We start from the raw sequence: 18,399 nt of genomic DNA on the forward strand, positions 1-18,399 counted from the left end.
TTCTTTATTCTAGACAGAAGTTACTTATAAGATGTATGATTTGCAAAGATTCTCTCCCATTCCACGTGTTTTTTTATTTTAACGTAACGGTGTCCTTGAAGCATAAACGTTTCTAATTTTGATGGAAGTCTAAGTTATTTAGCTTTTCTTTTGTTGTTTGTGCTTTTGGTGTTGTATTTAAGAAACTATCGCCGAATCCAAGTTCATCAAAGTTTATTCCCATGTTTTCTTCTAAAAATGTTATAGTCTTAGCTCTTACACTTAGGTCTGTGATTCATTCTGAGTTAACTTTTATATGTGATATGAGGTCGGGGTAAAACATTTAAAACATTTTTATAAAACGAGAAGTTTTTCATCACATTGGCGCCACACACATCCTCTCTTAGTTTAAGCTCATTTTCCTACAGTGGAGATTTTGTTCATTTGTTCACACATTCAACAAGTGTTTATTGAGCACTGCTTTGTGCCCGGCTTAAGCACAGAATGCCAAGGGGAATAAGGCACAGGAGCTCACAGTGCAGATGGTAAAAAGATGAGGCTACCAGTTCCTGGATGCTGTGGCAATAGGTGGGCGCTTAATTCATCCTGAGGCGGCCAGGGGGACGTTTCTCTGGAGAAATGATGATTGACCTGAGCCTTGAGGAATGAGGTAAAGTCTGTCAGTGAACAAACGTGAGAGAGGGGTCACCTTGCAGGTAGGATGAAAATCACAGAACGCACGAGAAAGTGAGGTGCATTTGCAGATGTGAATGCGAGGTGGTTATCCAGTGATGTGTCATCCTGGGGATTGGATTAGAATTCTGGTAGCACAAAAGCAAAGCGGGGAGAAGCCCTTGTTCCCCCGGAGGCCTCTGCTCTAACGCAGGTGATGGGGGATGAGCGGCTCCACTGAGTCAGAGGCTGTGGAGGTGGAGCGGGAGGTGAGTTCAAAGTCGATTGCAGAATGTTGCATTGATGGGAGATGGTGTGGATCAGATCTGGCCAGCGAAAAGGGGGACCTACCTAGACGTACAGCTTTGGGGAAAAGGGGGAGCAGGGGGGACGGTTCACTGAAGCAATGAATTCCGTTAGGGACCTAAATATGGTTTTAGGTAAACTTGGGGCAGGTTCAAAGCTTTCGAAAGCCTTCAAAGATGGTTGTTTCAGATTCTTGGCCCCTTCTTAAACGAAGTTGTTCATTTTGTTGAGTTGTATGAGCTCTTTATATACTTTGGCGATGGGTGGTAACTGGGCTTGTGGTGGTGATCACTTCGTAGTGGATACAGATGTCAAATTATGCCATACACCTGATATGATCATATAATAAAAAAGACGGGCCTGTGCTGTGAAACTAGTAAGAGGCTTGCTTTTATAAAAAGGTTTACACACATCTCAGAGGGACAGAGAAAAGATGTATAATTATGAGTTTTCTTAAGGAAATCCTCTGAGAAGGCAGGAAAAGCCTTTTTCCTATCTTGCACCAGAGAAAATTCTATATATATATATATATTTTTAATATTTGTATTTACCCTTACAGAAACCTCTATAAAACTTGCACAATTTCTTGAAAACCACAAAGAAAATTTCTGGTGGAGAAAAAAAGAGAAGCTTGCTTAAGAGTTCTCCCTTCAAAGTCCAATTCGGTCTTTTCCGTCTGAGCTCTTAAGCTACAGAGTTTCTTACGTTATTAACACGTCCCTGGACCAGGCTCCCATTCCTTTCCCTCCCTCCATCCTTCTTCCCCTTTTCCCTCCCTTTTCGAGACTCTTTGCGAATTCGTGTTGAACTAGCCTACTGCAGGCTGGGGAAGGGAGAACCCAGGCCTTTCCCGCGCAGGTTCCTCGCCGCCTCTCCCCTTGCAGCTCCCCTCTGGACCTCTGCAGATCCTCGTGGATGCAAAGCGACGTGCGCTCCCGCGGGGTCTTTTGGTCAGAGGCTGCACGAAGCTCGCAGATGTCTCAGGAGGAGGACAAGCCGTTAGAACAGGCGATGCTTCCTCCCGTCTGCGGCCGCCCCGGGAACCTGCCTCCGCTGAGTGCAGCTTTTCCTTGTGCAGCTGGGGCTCCCAGCACGCAGCATCTGTCCTTGAGGGATCAGAAACACGTTGTTTTGCGCTGTAAAAGCTGATGGCTCGAGACAGTCCAGTTGCGGATGTCATCTGGGAGTTCGGTGTGTGGGTCCGGGGCGGCGACGGAGCCAGCTTTCCGTTCCGCTTTTGCTTTGCTGTCATCCAGCTTTTCAACAGCAGGATGAAAGGGCAGGTATCCCCTGTGCTTAGGGCCAGGAAACCCCGGGGGCCGGGGAGTCACGTGTGTCTGTGTCCTTTGCTAGGGTGCAAGCTGAGGACGGGGGCTGGAACTTGTGTGTTTGCTGTGGCCCCTGACATAGCCTCCTTCCTGGAGGGAAGTTAGTTCCACCAAAGCACCCAAATGGCCTGGTTCAGGGAAGGTGGCAGCTGGGCTGCATCCTTGACCCTCTGTTTTCCAGCTCATTCTCAGGTGAGCTCATGGGGCTTGGAGCGAGCCACCAGGCACCACCTTACTGGGATATCTGGGTTCCTTCTCCTTGGTGTCTGGGGAGGGCCGAGGGGCCAGCATGCCTCTCCTGGGGAAACTTCTGCCTGCATGACTTTCACCTGGTGGTCCTGGCCACCTGGCAGGAGGGCCCATCCTGAGCCTCAGGCTCGTGGCACTGATGCTGGCTGCTGGCAGAGGGCCCGCCACCAAGCCTTTACTGCTTTGCTCATGCTCCAGAGGTCCTGACAGTTTGACTTATCTGCTTGCAGGGCTGGGATGAGAGCACGGGACACAAAACCACGATCAGGCAAAGAAAGAATCACAGCCACGGGATGCAGAAGCCAAGTGGACATCTGGCCCAGAGGACTCCTCACAGCAAAGCTCTTCCCACAGACAAGGTAAGAAAAAGCTTTAACCAAAAAGGTATGAAAATTCTTAAGGAAATAAGAGTTTTAAAAGGTTTTCCTGGAACTAAAGAACTATGGTTTTTGAAGCGATTCAACCATTGCATTTTAAGCACTTACTATTGAAAACAAATGAACAAACCTTATCTGAGGACAATGGTGACTGAGATGGTCTCTTACGGAGTTTATAACCTACTGAAGCAAAAAGGTCATAAATAACTAGACGTGGTACAAAGGAGGATGACGTAAGAGCTTATATGAAGTAGGAGTAGAGTGTTCTGCACAGAGAAGGAGCTATTGACTCGGAACGGCAGATGCGAGAAGCTTCACGGAGGGTGTGCTGCTTCAGCTGGGCCCTGGGAGACGCCGGGGTCTCCGCAGGGAGGGCGGGGGAAGGGCAGGCAGGATGGAGACGCCGGGCTGGGGTACGGACCTGCGAAGTGGCTGGAGGGACGTCATGGGGGATGTGACCACAAAGAGGTCTGGAGTCAAATCGTGGAGGGCCTTGTTTCCCATGTTAAGAAATTTGAGGGTCGAATTATAATGGTGGCAACGAGACGGCGAGGGTGCCATTGGGAATGTCACCCCATGGAGTCCGATCTGTTGTTTTCAAGTTGTAAAGCCTGGGATGACAATGACTACTTCATAGGGTTATTTATTGTAACGAACAAATGAAGCGAGAGGCAATCGTGAAGGATTTACAGGAGGTTCAGCACTCAGTAAATGGTAGCGACTGGGGAGCGTCTGATTAGTGCCACGTACGAGGCTGGACTGGGAGACAGGCCCGCAGAGGAGAGTAGCCGGTTCTGGTCTCACTGCTCAGGGAAGGCCCACGGAGGCGACGAGAGATCGTGCTGGTGTCTCTTCAGGTCTCTGATGTTTTAGAAGTCCGACCCTCTCAAGCACAGAAATAAACTGATCTATAAAACAATCTTTTATTTTTCAGAGTAGCTGCAAAAGACAAGCGTGAGCACAGTTGACAATTTTTATCATACTTGGATGATGTTGAAATTATTTATCTATCTATCTATCTATCTATCTATCTATCTATCTATCTATTTATGACATAACTCTTTATTCCAGCAAGGGCACAGCCCTTTCTTTTATTATTTTAATAATAGCTGATTTTTTTTTTTTGAAAGGGGAGGATTAAACCATAATGACATTTACTGTTTGTTTAGCTAGAAAAGTTCAATGACATTATTAAGGATCCTAGCTTTTTCAGCTTTCTGCTTCCCCATTCTTGTCGGGTTTTCTTATGCTTGTTAAGGTTTCATGGTTGCAAAGTGGCTGCCACAACATAAGGCATCACATCAACACTCGAGGCAGGAAAAAAGAGGGAGGTGCATGCAGCACCACCGAGTTCTCTGCTTTCTATTGCTTTTCTTAGGAAAGCACAAAGTTTTCTGGAAACTCAGCAGAGTTTCATTGGCCTGAATTCTGTCGCAAGGTCATCTCCAAAGATTGCAAGAGGCCGAGAAAGCAAAACTCGGGTGATGGTTTTGGGAGATTTTTAAGCAGCTGAGATTTTGGCGTAAGATTTTGGCAACTGAGAATTCTCGTTTATCCAGTGACTTATCATTTAACAATAGATCAATGGAAATTTTCGTGGCCGAGTAGGTAGCCTTTTTTCCAGGGGATAAGAGAATTAAAATACCATTTTAGAAGAAGGAAGATTTTTGCCTTTTTGATTTCCCTGGGCAAAAGCTTTAATTCTCTTTCCCTTCTTCAGAGGCTTTAATTCCCATTCTTTAAAAAAATTTCAATAAATAAATCGTGGCTCTCCCCACCCAACTAGATAATAAAAAATGCAGGCGGGTTTAAGATTAAACCTTATCGTTGCATCTGAAGTTAGTCTGTGAGTTCAGCCATAGGCTGGCTGTCACAGGAAGCAGCCACAACAGGAAGGGGGACGAGGAAACCCATTCCAGCTGGAGCAGGAAGGGGATCCAGGGTCGTGATCAGCAGCTGCCCGTCTTCTGCCCTCGGCTCAGTGGCAAGGCCCCGGCTCCTCCTCGTAAAGGGAAGCTTCCTGGACCCTGGATGATTAAGCTGAAGATAGCTTACGCATTCACAGTGGTTTACAGTAGCTTAATCATCAGGTTCTCTGTCCTAAAATGAATTAGAAAAATTGTATATTTGTTGTGCTATTCAGTGACCTCAGACTCAGTGATAAAGCCACTTATTACCATAACTTCAAATACCTCTGCAATAGTAAAAAAAAAAAAACCCCAAATTAGAGAAATCAATTACAAAATAGTGATGTTTTTGAAAAGATGGACGGCGGTGACCGTCGCAAAGCAATGCGCATGTGCCTAATGCCACTGACTGTGGTTAGGACGCAAGTTTACGTTACGGCCGTTCTCCCACAGCAAACACACAAACAAACAAAATGCCAAACGTCGACCTTCTGCGGGACCCGCTGTAGTAAATGGACGGAAGAACTTGCAAAGAGAAGAGCAAATGACCACATCCAAGTGGCTGTTTCCTTCACCCGACACTCAGTACGCGTCTCGAGCGTGGAGAGCCGCTTGCTCTCTGGACCCGATGGCGTCCTGTCCGCTCGGCCATCCCACGGACACCTCTGGCCACGCCGCCTCACACTGAATTCAGTGTCTTCGGTCCGCCCGTGCGTGCCTCCCCCCAGCCTCGCTAGCCGCAGCCTGACACCTGGCGTCATTCTCGAGCCCTACGTTTCCCTCGCTGGCCACCCCGCGTCCTCCGGCACGTGTGGTTAACTGTCTCCTGGGTGTCACTTCCTTCGCCTGCAGAGTGGCCGCTCGAAGGCACATAAGGAATCGGGGCCTGATCTCCAAGGTCGCTCCCAGCATCCGTTCTGCCATCCACTCACCTCAAACGCCTGAAAAGAATTTCACGGGGCTGAGAAATAATTTTAAAAACTTTTTAAATTTTGCGGTGAGAACACGTCACATGAGGTTTATACCCTCTTCGCAGATTTTTAAGAGCCCCGTGCAGTATCATTGTCTGTGACACAATTCTGTACAGCAGCTCTCTAGAACGTATTCGTCTAGTTTAAAGTGTCAAACCTGTTCATTAGAAATCATTTTCTCAACTGAGATCGATGATCTGCTGGTTTTCTTGGACGTATTATCAGATGGCTGAGCAAACCAGTTTTACAAAGGCACTCAGCCATAATTTTCACCAAATTATGGTGAGAAACGAGTGATATCTCAACAGGATTTTCACATATGCTTAAAACGTCTTCCTCTTCTACAAAGTATCACCCAGACCCCTACCATTTGGCATAGTAACATTAACACTGTAAGACAAGAATTGCGGGGTGGGGCATGGGGGGCGTGTTCTCAGGGCATGCTGTGGGGAGATGGCTGTCTCACACTTGTGTGGGAGCCATCTCAGGGCAAGGCAATTTCAGTTTATCAGTCTTATTGGACATACGTGTGTCCAGGCATTACTGGGGTGGAGAGATGGGCCATAGTCCCCACTTGCAAGGAGCACACAGTTGGTGGTGGAGACAGGCTTGAAAGACGTGATTTGCACAGTGAGGTGCTAAGAATTGAGCAAGGCTGTCTGGAGTCACTGAGGGGGGACATTCTGGAACTGAGTCCCCAGAGCTGGAAAGTAAAGACGAGGTGGGTTTGAGATCTCGTGAGGACTCCAAGCCTCTTTCCTGTTTCAGCTAAGAATGTAATCAGTGTGGCAGACATGGGATTTTGAAAATCTCATTTTAATTTACCTTTCCCTGGCCACTTTTCATGTTCATTGGCCCTGTGAATTTTTGCTTCTGTGTGTTGTCTATGCTTGCCATTTGTGGAAAATCTCGAGGTTGAGAATCAATTGTCTGAGGCTGATGGGGAACTTGTCTGATGATCTTTGAAGGGTTGGTTTCCTAAATCCTACTCACAACTCCCGACAAAAATAAGGATCAGGATGTTTTCCGAGAAGCCCCCTCGCTCCCTGCCAATCTCAGACAATCAGGCTTCCTCTTCCAGCCCGGTGGTCACTGGAGAAGGTCAGCGGGGACGTGAGGGAATCTATGTGCAGATGCTGTCGTCATCTTTAACTGCTGGTTGTTTTCTTTCCTGTCAAAACTAGGGGAGCTAGTCCGCATGGATGGCCAGAGGGAGCTTGCGTAGGCCTGCAAATGTAGGCACCGTCTGAGAAAATGGGGTAGAGAGAAGCGTTCGCGTGTGCAAATCTTAAAGAATGAGGTCCAATTTCACGTCTGGTTGGAGAGACGCATGGACAGATAAACTGCTGGACACCTTTGGCAATGACTCTCATTCATGTATCAGGCAAAGCACTGCCTTTGGCCTCAGGAGTGTTTTGTCCCCGTTAACCTCGAGGACGTGACCTCCGTGGTATCCCGCCTGATGGTACTCAGAAGGGCTGTGCCTTGTGTGCTAAGCTCTTGGTGGCCCGAGGACAGAGCTGCTGTCCTGAGAAGTAGCCACCCAGGACTTGGAGCCAGAGTCCCTGGGTGGGAGTCTGGCTCTGATACCTGCCAGCTGTGTTTCATTAGACAATTATCTCCACCTCTCTGGACCTTGATTTTCTCATATGCAAAATGGGGAAAATGCTTCCTAGTTCGCTGAGCCGTGATAAGGATCAAATGACACGATTGCTGGGCAGATGTCAGGTGTACAGATGTTAGGCTATGCACTTTTCCACGCTGCTTTCTCCTCTGTACCACACCAAACATGCATCCAAGCAGAAGGCCTTGAAGGGAGTTGGTGCTTGATCCTTGCACGTTGCTTGACGGCACAGAGCAGGGGTCCCCAAAGTGGGGTCCCCTGGCCGGCAGCAGCAGCTGCACTTGGCAACACGTCAGAAATGCGAATTCTCAGACCCACTGAAGCAGAAGCACAGCCTGTGGGGGCTCGGCAGTGTTTTACCTCCAGGTGGTTCTCGTGAACCTCCTTCATAGATGAGATTTGGTGAGTGCGTTTTAATGATATAAAAACGAGTTCCTGTCCCAGGAAGTTGAGGCTTCCTTAAAAGGGTGAATGAAGAATGTTTCATGCAGAACTGTTTCCTATGACCCATCGCGGAAGATATGCCTGAGTTTAGCTTCGTGTGGGATTTGAGCTAAGCTTTCTGCATCTACACGGGACGAGAACAGTTAACTTCCTTTCTGTTCTTTGTAAATATCGATGACAGAATTTATAAAGTTTTGCTCTGGGAGAGCCAACATTATGACGTTTCGCTATTACTTGTGATTAAATATATTTTAATTTTATGTACAGCCAGAGCCATTTACCTATGTCCATGACGACAGTGATTAAACACAATGGCCAGGCCCATGAACACGTTTCTGCCGATCAGTGAGCGTCTGTACTCTGCACACAGCAGGAAGTTCTCTCCTACAACTGAGTGCGGCCATTGCGATGAGCCTTTGTCAGGCTCGTCCCATACACCTCACTTGAATCTTTTCATCGTGCAGGTTTTGTGACTAACAGACATTAGTGAATAGCTGTACCTAGTGTATATCATAAGTGTCCTGAATTATTAAATATGCGTAAGCCTTTCATGAGGATGTATCAGTACTTGCCAGTGTACCTTCTGATGGCCATTAGAAGCTTTTAATTTTAATTGCCTGCCTTTTGCTTTTGAGAAGGAACCCATTTAATTGTATAAAGTACTGGCCTGTACATGCAGAATACATGCCTTAGGGCAGGACCTAAGGCTTAATTAAGACCAAAGGCTGGTAGAATTTCATTTCAATGAATTTTAAGAAACATCAATTATGTGGAATGAATGTTTGATGAAGGAATACATAAAAATCGCTAATAAGGTGAGGCTATTAAGGGTAATAGCACCTACTGTATGTGAGGGATTACCATGTGCCAGGGAGTGGATTGAAGTTACCGGCTTTGATTCTCACGAAAACACTGTGAGGCAGATGTGATTGTTCCTATCTTACAAAACTACCCTGAGCATGTACCAAAACAGACGTGCGCTGTCCGGTGCCGGCACGCTGAATGTGTATGGGGACGACTCAAAAAGGAGCGTGTGGCTGGTGCCATCAGAACGGCATCAGAGAAAGTGGCACGCCTGAATTTAGGCCGCCTTCTGCTTCTCTAGCTGAATTGATATCCTCAGCTAAGCTCGTCAGGCTGCAGTGGTGGCCTGCGTGTGCCTCAGCATGCTGCTGGTCTGTGGAGACGGACAGGGAGTTACGACTGCGTGCCACACAGAGCTCAGGCTTTTCAGGGCACCGAGGCGTTAGGCGGCGTCCTGAGCACGCAGGCAGTGTTAAAATTCCTGAAAGCTTGGGGGAGGGTAGCATTTGTTTCGAGTGCTTCCTTTCTGATATACTCAGGCACTCTTTAGAATGTCAACACAAATACACGTAAATTGTTAATAGTTTGAACCAATGGAAACCTCAGAACATAGTCTGTCAGGATCTTTAGATTTTTACAGTCCATTAGCTCTTTGAGATTTTTATTTTTGTGATGAAAAAGGATGTGATTAGAAAAAAATGGAAAGATACTTCTATGCACAAAAAATCCTAATGGAAGAAAATCAAATTGTAAAGTAAGGAAATGTAGGAAAATAAAGTGGACACTGAGAAATGACAAATTATGCTGAATTCCTCATGTCACTTGTTGTGTCACGACTGGGTGTAGACCACAGATCTTATTTTGAGCGGATGTATTTCATCTTTGCGTTGAGATTCCTCCCCCAATTCTTGCTTGGTTTCAGTGGGCTGATGAGTTACAAGAGACTTGACGCTTGTTCGTCCTTGTGACTATCGTATGAGTTTGGGTATCTCTAACTGCTGCTTTTTATTTGGCCCAGTTATCAGATGTAACACTGCTTTTAAAATGATGCCATCTCTAGTTCTGAGACGAAGGATCCCACTGCTTGTCGGCTCTACAACAAAGCTATGTTTGAGCATCTTCTGGGCCTTTATCAACTTAAGCAGCAGCTACCTGTCTTCCAGGTTCCTACCCGGCTGGTTGGTAGCTGTTGTTAAAACAAGCCCAGAACGTGAGAAAATGAGATGACCTCGGCTGCTTCTCGCCTTTGCTTCTGCTTTCCCTGAACAGGGGATGTGATATTTATCTTTTAGATTATTTTCTTCCAAATATGAGCCAAAAACGGCAGGAATGTGATATATACAGTCTTGAAATCCAACACCTCTATTGCTTTCCCTTAAGCAAATACCACCTTGAATTCCATTCAATGTTTAATATTATTCTTGATATTTCATGAATGAGTTTGCTTGGGGCAACTTGGGGAGAAGAAAAGACTTGTACTTCCACATTATAATCATCTTTATTGAATTTATCCTGCCTCCAAATCTTCTCTCCAAAATTCTATTCAAAGACTGATAATCAGTATTCTTTTCTTCAATGTTTTATTTTTCAATTATAGTTGACATACAGTTGCAGGGGTGCCGACATAGTGATTGGACATACGTCTATATATAACTTCGGAAGTGATCTGATCAGTCTAGTATGCATCGATACCGTTATAGCTATCACTACATTATTGTGCTATACTCTACATCCCTGTGACTGTTTTTATAACTGGAAATTTCTGCTTCTTAACTCTTCCCTTCTTTCATCCAGCCTGGCAACCATCAGTTTGTTCTCCCTGAGTCTGTTTTGTTTGTTCACTTACTTTGTTTTTAGAATCCACGAATAAGTGAACTCACATAGTATTTGTCTTTTTCTAATTTTGCTTAGCGTAATACCCTCTGGGTCCATCCATGTTGTCCATGGCAAGATTTCATTCTCTTTTATGGCTGAGTAATATTCCATTGTATGTATGTACCACTTTATCCATTCCTCTATTAATGGACACCTAGGTTGCTTCCATATGTCCGCTATCGTAAATAATGCTGCAATGAACATAGAGGTTGCATGTGTCCTTTTGAATTAGTGTTTTGGATTTTTAAATTTTTTGAGGAACCTTCACATTGTTTTCCATAGCGGCGACACCAATTTACATTCTCACCAGCAGTGCACGAGGGTTCCCTTTTTTCCACGTCCTCGCTAACACTTGTTGTTTGTCGATTCATTGATGACAGCCATTCTGACAAGGGTGAGGTGATATCTCATTGTGGTTTTAATTCGCATTTACTTGATGATTAATGATGCTGAGCACCTTTTCATATGTCTGTCTGTTGGCCATCTGTATGTCGTCTTTGGAGAAATGTCTATTCAGGTCCTCTGCCTATTTTTTAAACAGACTACTTATTTTTCTTCCTTCCTCCCTTCCCTTCCCTTCTTTCTTTCCTTTTTTTTTTTTTTTTTTTTTGGTGTTAAATTGTGTGAGTTCTTTATGTATTTTGGATATCAATCCGTTATTGGATATATCACTGGTGAATATCTGCTATTCAGTAGGTCGTCTTTTTGTTTTTTCGATGGTTTCCTTCGCTGTGTGAACACTTTAGTTTGATGTACTCCCATTTATTTTTTCTTTTGTTTCCCTTGCCCAAGGAGACATATCCAGAAAAGCATTACTAAGAGCAATATCAAAGAGTTTATTTATTGCCTATGTTTTCTTCAGGAGTTTTATGATTTCGGGTCTTACAATTAAGTTTTTAATCCATTTTGAGTTTATTCATGTATATGGTGTAAGAAAGTGATCCAGTTTCATTCTTTTGGATAAACTGCGTTTATCCAGTTTTCCCAGGACCATTTATTGAAGAACTGTTTTTACTCCATCGTATATTCCTGCCTCCTTTGTCATAGATTAATTGACTATATAGGTGTCGGTTTATTTCTGGGTTCTCTATTTAGTTCCACTGATCTATGTGTCTGTTTTGATGCCAGTACCATGCTGTTTTAATTACCATAGCCTATGATATCGGGTAGTGTTATACCTCCAACTTTGTTCTTTCTCAAGATTGCTTTGGCTTTTTGAGGTCTTTTGTGGTTCCATATAAATTTTAGAATTTTTTTAGTTCTGTGAAAATGCCATTGGTATTTTGATAGGTATTGCACTGTATCTGTAGATTGCTTTAGGTAGTATGGGCATTTAAACGATGTTCATTCTTCCTATCCATGAGCACGGTATATCTTTCCGTTTATTAGTATCTTCTTCAATTTCTTTCTCCAGTGTCTTATAGTTTTCTGAGTACAGTTCTTTTACTTCCTCAGTTAAATTTATTCTTAGGTATTTTATTCTTTTTAATACAGTTGTAAATGAGATTGTTTTCTTAATTTCTTTTTTTGATAGTTCATTATTGGTGTATAAAAATGCAAACCAATTTCTGAATGTTAATTTTGTATTCTGCTACTTAACTGAATCATTTACTAATTCCAATAGCTTTTTGGTGGATGTTTTTAGGGTTTTCTCTAAATACTATCATGTCATCTGACAATCATGACAGTTTTACTTCATCCTTTCCAATTTGGATGGCTTTTTTCTTGTCTGAATGCTATGGCTAGGACTTCTAGTGCTATGTTGAATGAAAATGGTGAAAATGGACATCCTTGTCTTGTTCCTGATCTTGAAGAAAGAACTTTCAGCTTTTCACCATTGAGTATGATGTTACGGGTTTTTCATATATGGCCTTTATTATGTTGAGGTATGTTTCCTCTATCTCTATTTTGCTGCATTTTTATCATAAATGGATGTTGAATTTTGTCAAATACTTTTTCTGCATCTATTTATATGATCATATGATTCTTACCCTTCATTTTATGTGGTGTGTCACATTAATAGATTTGGGGATATTGAACCAACTTTGCATGCCAGGAATAAATCCCACTTGATCATGGTGTATGATCTTTTTAATGTACTGCTGAATTTGCTTTGCTAATATTTTGTTGAAGATTTCTGCCTTTATGTTCATCAGGGATATTGGCCTATATATATATATTTTTTGCAGGGTTTTATCTGATTTTGGTATGATGATAATGCTGGCCTTGTAAAATGAGTTTGGGAGACTTTGCTACAATTTTCTGTAATAGTTTGAATGTTTGCTAAGCACTTCGAAAGTTATTTTCCTGGTTTTCATAGTCAGAAATTATAGGGACTCCTTCTCAGCACTAGAGCCTCAGGCTGGGGAGCTGGTGTGGGGCTGGGGCACCTTGCTCCTCAGGGGGGTCACCTGCATCCTAGATATCCCTCCTGATTCTTAACTGCCACACCACGGGTGTGGGACCTGCCCATTCTGTGTCTCCATCCCTCCTTCTAGTCTTGATGTGGCTGCTGCTTCATATCCTTACTTATAAGAATCGTTCAGTCTTCAGGTCTTCTTAATGAGGGTTGTTCTATAATGTAGCCGTAATTTTGATGTGGTTGTGGGAGGTGGCAAAGCACAGTGTTTACCTACTCTGCCATTTGACTGGAAGTTGATATACTGTATTCATTACCTCAGTAATGAACAGCTTTATCAATCACTAGCCAAATATACCTTAGGCCCTCACTTTTGCATTAATTCTATTAATAGTTGATCTATATCAGACTTGAGATTCAACGGAATACCAAGGGAATGTTATCAAACACTGAGCTAAATTGTCAAAAGTACACTACGATATTTGTTTAAATCTCTTAGGCCTTCTGGGTACTATGTATAATTTCTGGGTTAATCATAGAGAACAAGTTCAAAACACATACACACAATTCATTTATAATGTGCCTCTTACTCCAAAATACCAAGATATCATTGAAGTGCTGAACTTTTGTTAATGTTTAGTATTTCATAAAGTTCAAAAATAAATATCACAGATAAAGACTTTATTAAAAGTCACCTAACAGTAGGATAGCAAATACATTACTCGGAACTTTTAATAGACTCCACTATAGTTACACCAACCAAGTGTCATTAAGGAACTTATGAAATGGGCTTATTCAACCCATACTGTTGAATTTCATGTCTTCTACCTTTTCATGACCGATGAGTGTGACAATGAGATAATGCTAGCCAACATGTGAAATGAAAAAGCACAATGTCAGGTCTAGGGCTCTGATACAAATTTTTATAACTTTTGGCTACATGACCTTGGGCAGGCTGTTTAACCGCAGGAAATCTTTCAGAGGAATTTTGTATGAATTTCAAGAGGACTTGACATGGAAGTTCTTTGTAAAGCCAATGTTTCATAATCTAAGCAGGGGTCCCCAAGCCCTGGGCTGTGGACCGGTGCTGGTCCATGGCCTGTTAGGAACTGGGCCGCACAGCAAGTGAGCAGCAAGCAACCGAAGCTTCATCTGTATTCGCAGCCGCTCCCCAGCGCCAGCATCACTGCCTCAGCTCCACCTCAGATTGTCAGGCGTTAGGTTCTCATAGGAGTGCCAGTCTTCACCCTAGCTTTGGCTTCAACCATCAAAGCGTGTGGTTCGGACATGACTCTGGAATCAGTAATCTTTCTAGTGCCCTGTGCTTTTCCTGCCTGCTCCCAAACCATCTGTTCTGTATTGTGTTCCTTTAGGGTTTGCTAGGAGGTCAATCATTTAAGTTGATAAATGTGTTAATACCTAGAGGTCATAACTTTGTGCATTATTTATATGAGGGTCTCCACTATATTAGCCCTCAACAGGAGTGACACATCTGGGGATTTAAAAGCACGCTGGCGGGTCCCTGGCAGCTGCTTTGGAGAAAGTCCCTGACGATGCCTCCGAGGTCACTGCGTAGGCCAGCACCAAGGACAGCTTTGGAGAGAGCCCAGCGCAGGTTCACTTACCTCCACAGGGCCCAAGCTTCCAGCAGTGCTCGTAAGCAGTAGGGGCCATGGCAACGTATTGATTTATTTGGGGTATAGTGGTCAAAAATCCTTAATCGAAAGTAGCCATGCAAGGGGGAGATTCACCCCGACTTTGAGATTTCCTTAAAAACAGGAGATTAAAACCCCGAATAAGGCACTCATCCCATTAACGAAGGCGAGCACGAGATCGATGCATCTTATTTTGCAAAATTATTCGAAAGGCCCACGATGAAAACCGTGCAGGAAGAAATAATGATGCAGCCACTCCCTTCTGCCGCGGAGCTGCTCTGAGCCCCCCGCCCCTTTCCACTGTTGACTTTCAGGTCTTTCCTTCACCACCACCACCAAAATGTCCACGTTCACTTAAGACAGTAATTTACTCATAGAGGAGACACACCTGCGCCTTTTTAAATAACCAACTTTTTTTTTTTTTATTAGAGCAGATACAGTTGTGAAAACTGTACATTATCCATTTTGGTTTCAAGGGTTATAAATAAAGGAACTCGCGGGTATGGAGTTCTTTTTCACAGCAAGAAACTTTAAACAAAGTCATGTTGTATTAAGTGCGTTGGCAGACTCCGTGTGCTGTCCAAAATGCAGAGTGCAGTATAACAACCCATTAGAAAGAGCCTTTCATGTAAAATACAGCTGTGCACATTTTAGAAAAATACCAACAATTTGAGCTTTGTTTTAAAAAAGCTTATAAATCATACATATATTTATAAATGGAACCAACATGCTCACTGTATAAACATATCCTTTAGTTATGTTACCCATTATTTCAAAGCATTACACATTTTAAATAAACACTTAATACGATTAAATATTTTATTTTATTTTTTTTAAAAAATCAGCTTTCCCAGCGTAAAGAGCTATGGGGTCAGGAAGGAGAAGTGAGAGACTGACAAAGGAACTTAAACGTTTCTTGGGTAAAAACGTACTTCCTAAATTTAAAAGTCAAAGCAAAATGTAAAAAATAAATAAATATACAAGTTGTAATTTTCATTTGCTCTCTCTCCGCTTTCTTCTTTATTCCGTATTGGTCACACCCAGGATTCTGAACATATTGTACTTCTGCAAAAAACACTACCGGGTTACTACCCTGCAGGTGACAAGCATTCAGTCCACACCTGTGCTAACGTGTGAAATGTCTCTTCTGCATTGAAAAGGTAGCAAATAAGGCAGAAAGAATCCGATTAAACCATGCAGATCGTGAAAATATTTAGGAATAGCTCCCTCTCCACAATGTCATGTTTCATAGAGATTTAACAGAAACTTTTCCTCCCCTGATTTCTTTTGACATAACCACTTTTATAAAGACCATATAGTTTCTTGAAGTAAGCATGCTTCTGAGTAATAAAGGATAAATTATAAAACAGCAAAAAAAAAAAAAATCAGATTGTGTCAGAATGACAAAGGACTGCAAAAGACAAATATTTAAACAAAAATGTCTAAGCCTTTAAAGTGTGAAATAAAATTACAAAAGGACTTGGAAAAACACGAAAAGGCATAAAACTGAGAAGCAGTGATTTCACGAAGCCCTACCTGAATACATTCAACAAAAATTTTGAGTTGGAAGAAAAGAGAAAGAGCATTTATTAATAGCATCTTGCTTAACTTTCATGGGAATTAACGCAGCCACTGACAAGATTTTATTTGGTTGTAAAGTACGTCAGCGAGGAAACCGAATCCTTTGGACACCGATTACCGCAATCCAAGCGATGTTCGACTCTACCCCTCAGAATTCTGTTGTCTTTCAGCTTTTAAAACTTAGCACCTCCTAAGTGCACAAAGAATTCATCTCGGTAATATTAAAAATATTTAAAATCAAATTTCTTAGCAAGGGATAATGCCTTCAAATTGCTAAATGTGGAAGATAAGTAGCGTTTTCTAAAGGGTTCAGGAAGACTGAATGACATGAAAAAAGATGTTATCAAAATCAACACGTTTTCTCTCGAGTGGTGGTGTTTCTTTTTCCTTGAGATGCAACACGTCGCGTTTTCGCCCGGCCGGGACCGCGCGTCGTAGGTGACTATGCATCGTTATTTTGCTAAACAGCAAATGTGAAGGTAGCTGTGCACAAGCCAGCGTCCCTCCCAGCACGTTCTGGGAGGCGTGAAAGCAGCAGGTCCTGGCATAAGACTGGTGAGTGATGCTGCTACCTACTTCTTCAAACAAGGCTTGAGGGAGCCAGAAGGCTGGAAACCACATGACAGCATGGCAGCTCACCGACACGTCGGTAAACTCCCAAAAGCTCACAGCGTCGGAATGGTAGGCATAGTAAGGCAGCTATTTGACTTCATCAAAAAAAAAAAATTGCAGCTCCATACATTTCCAGTTTAGTCACACTCCGCTAGGACAGATGGCGCAGCCAATGCCAAGAACTTCTCCGGATGGGGCTGCTTCAGCAGATTTTAAAAAAGAACGGTTATTAAGGTTTGCTCTCCGACACCGCTGCTCGCTTCAGCTCCCAGAGGACCCCAAAGCCACAAAGCACTCCCAGGGGGAACCGAACAGGTCCTCTGGCTGAATTTTCCAAGTTTCCTCTCTCTGGCGATCCCATCCCAATTCCAAGCCTCCTTCCCCGTGTCTGAGTCTGACTGGGCCGTGTCATTTTAAGGGCTGATGCCACGACTGCGGAGAACTGTGGGCCAGCGCCACCGCTAGCTGTCATGACTTCACTGAAGGGTCAAAACAGTTACATCACTTAGTAACTATGTTGAATCACATTCAGGCGCAGCCAAAATTAATGTGAAGGACCAGTTGTAGTTGTGAGAAAAAAAAAAAACACATGAATTTGAATACGGGAAGAGAATGTTATATTTCGTGATGATTGTTTAGAAATTGAGGCTATTCTTACCTTTCCTAATTCCAATCAAGTTAGAAAGTGAACGAAAAGGATGGCCAGCCCGATATTCAACAGCATGACCAGGACAATCATGACCGAATTAGGGCCCTGGAAATGAAACAGAACAGAAGCAGCATGATGTTTCTGTGTCGGTCTCAGCATGTAGATGAGCTCACAAAGCCCATTACCAAACCGAACAAGCCAGAAACAAAACCCAACACAGTCGTGGGTAAATAAGGCACAGATAACGACAGCAGTCAACCCCAAAATAGCGATGCCGTTTTTAGATGGAGCCACCTCTGAACTTTCACTTAAAAACGAATCCAGTCTCGGTGAAATCTAAAAAAACAACTTAAAAAATAATCAGCTTCATTCACCTCAAAACATCGGGGTGAGACACAGTTCTCGGTCCCGGGGTTAGGAACTGAGGGGAATCAGATATGCAGTTTTTGGTAAGACGTGATCCAGACGAGGAAGAATGATTTCCTCATAAAGGCAGAATGTGGGAGTAAAATCTGTAGGAGAGGGAGGCCTCCCAGGAAACATTTAGGAAAAACTCGAAACGAGGTTCTCTGACTCTTGCTTTTCCTGGTCGTCGTTTTGGACACGACCCGTTCCTCCAGGTGAAAACTGCAAGCGGGAGGCTGAACGCTTGCACGAATTATTTTATGGGTCTGATTTTCTGTTTCTCCGCTCGTAACCACATTTCAGAAATCCAGTTACATTTAATCACAGTGTCCTATTTTGATAAATATTACTGTAATATATACCATAGCCCAAGGTGCCCAAACTCATTTAAAAAAAAACAAAGCAGCCTTATAAGACCCATCTTTTCAGATCTGTCCAAGCCTGGCTATCTTTATGACAAAGCTACTATCTTGGTATTATTAAAACAGTTGTCTAGTTCTTAAATAGCATTACAAGTGATCTAGTGCTGGCCTCATGATGTTACTGGGGAGGTAGTTTTGTTCTTAAAGATGAGGAAACAGTTGTACTATGTTTGAATATCC

This window comes from Pteropus medius, unplaced genomic scaffold (assembly GCF_902729225.1).
Source record: "Pteropus medius unplaced genomic scaffold, Ma_sr-lr_union100, whole genome shotgun sequence".
Lineage (NCBI taxonomy): Eukaryota > Metazoa > Chordata > Mammalia > Chiroptera > Pteropodidae > Pteropus > Pteropus medius.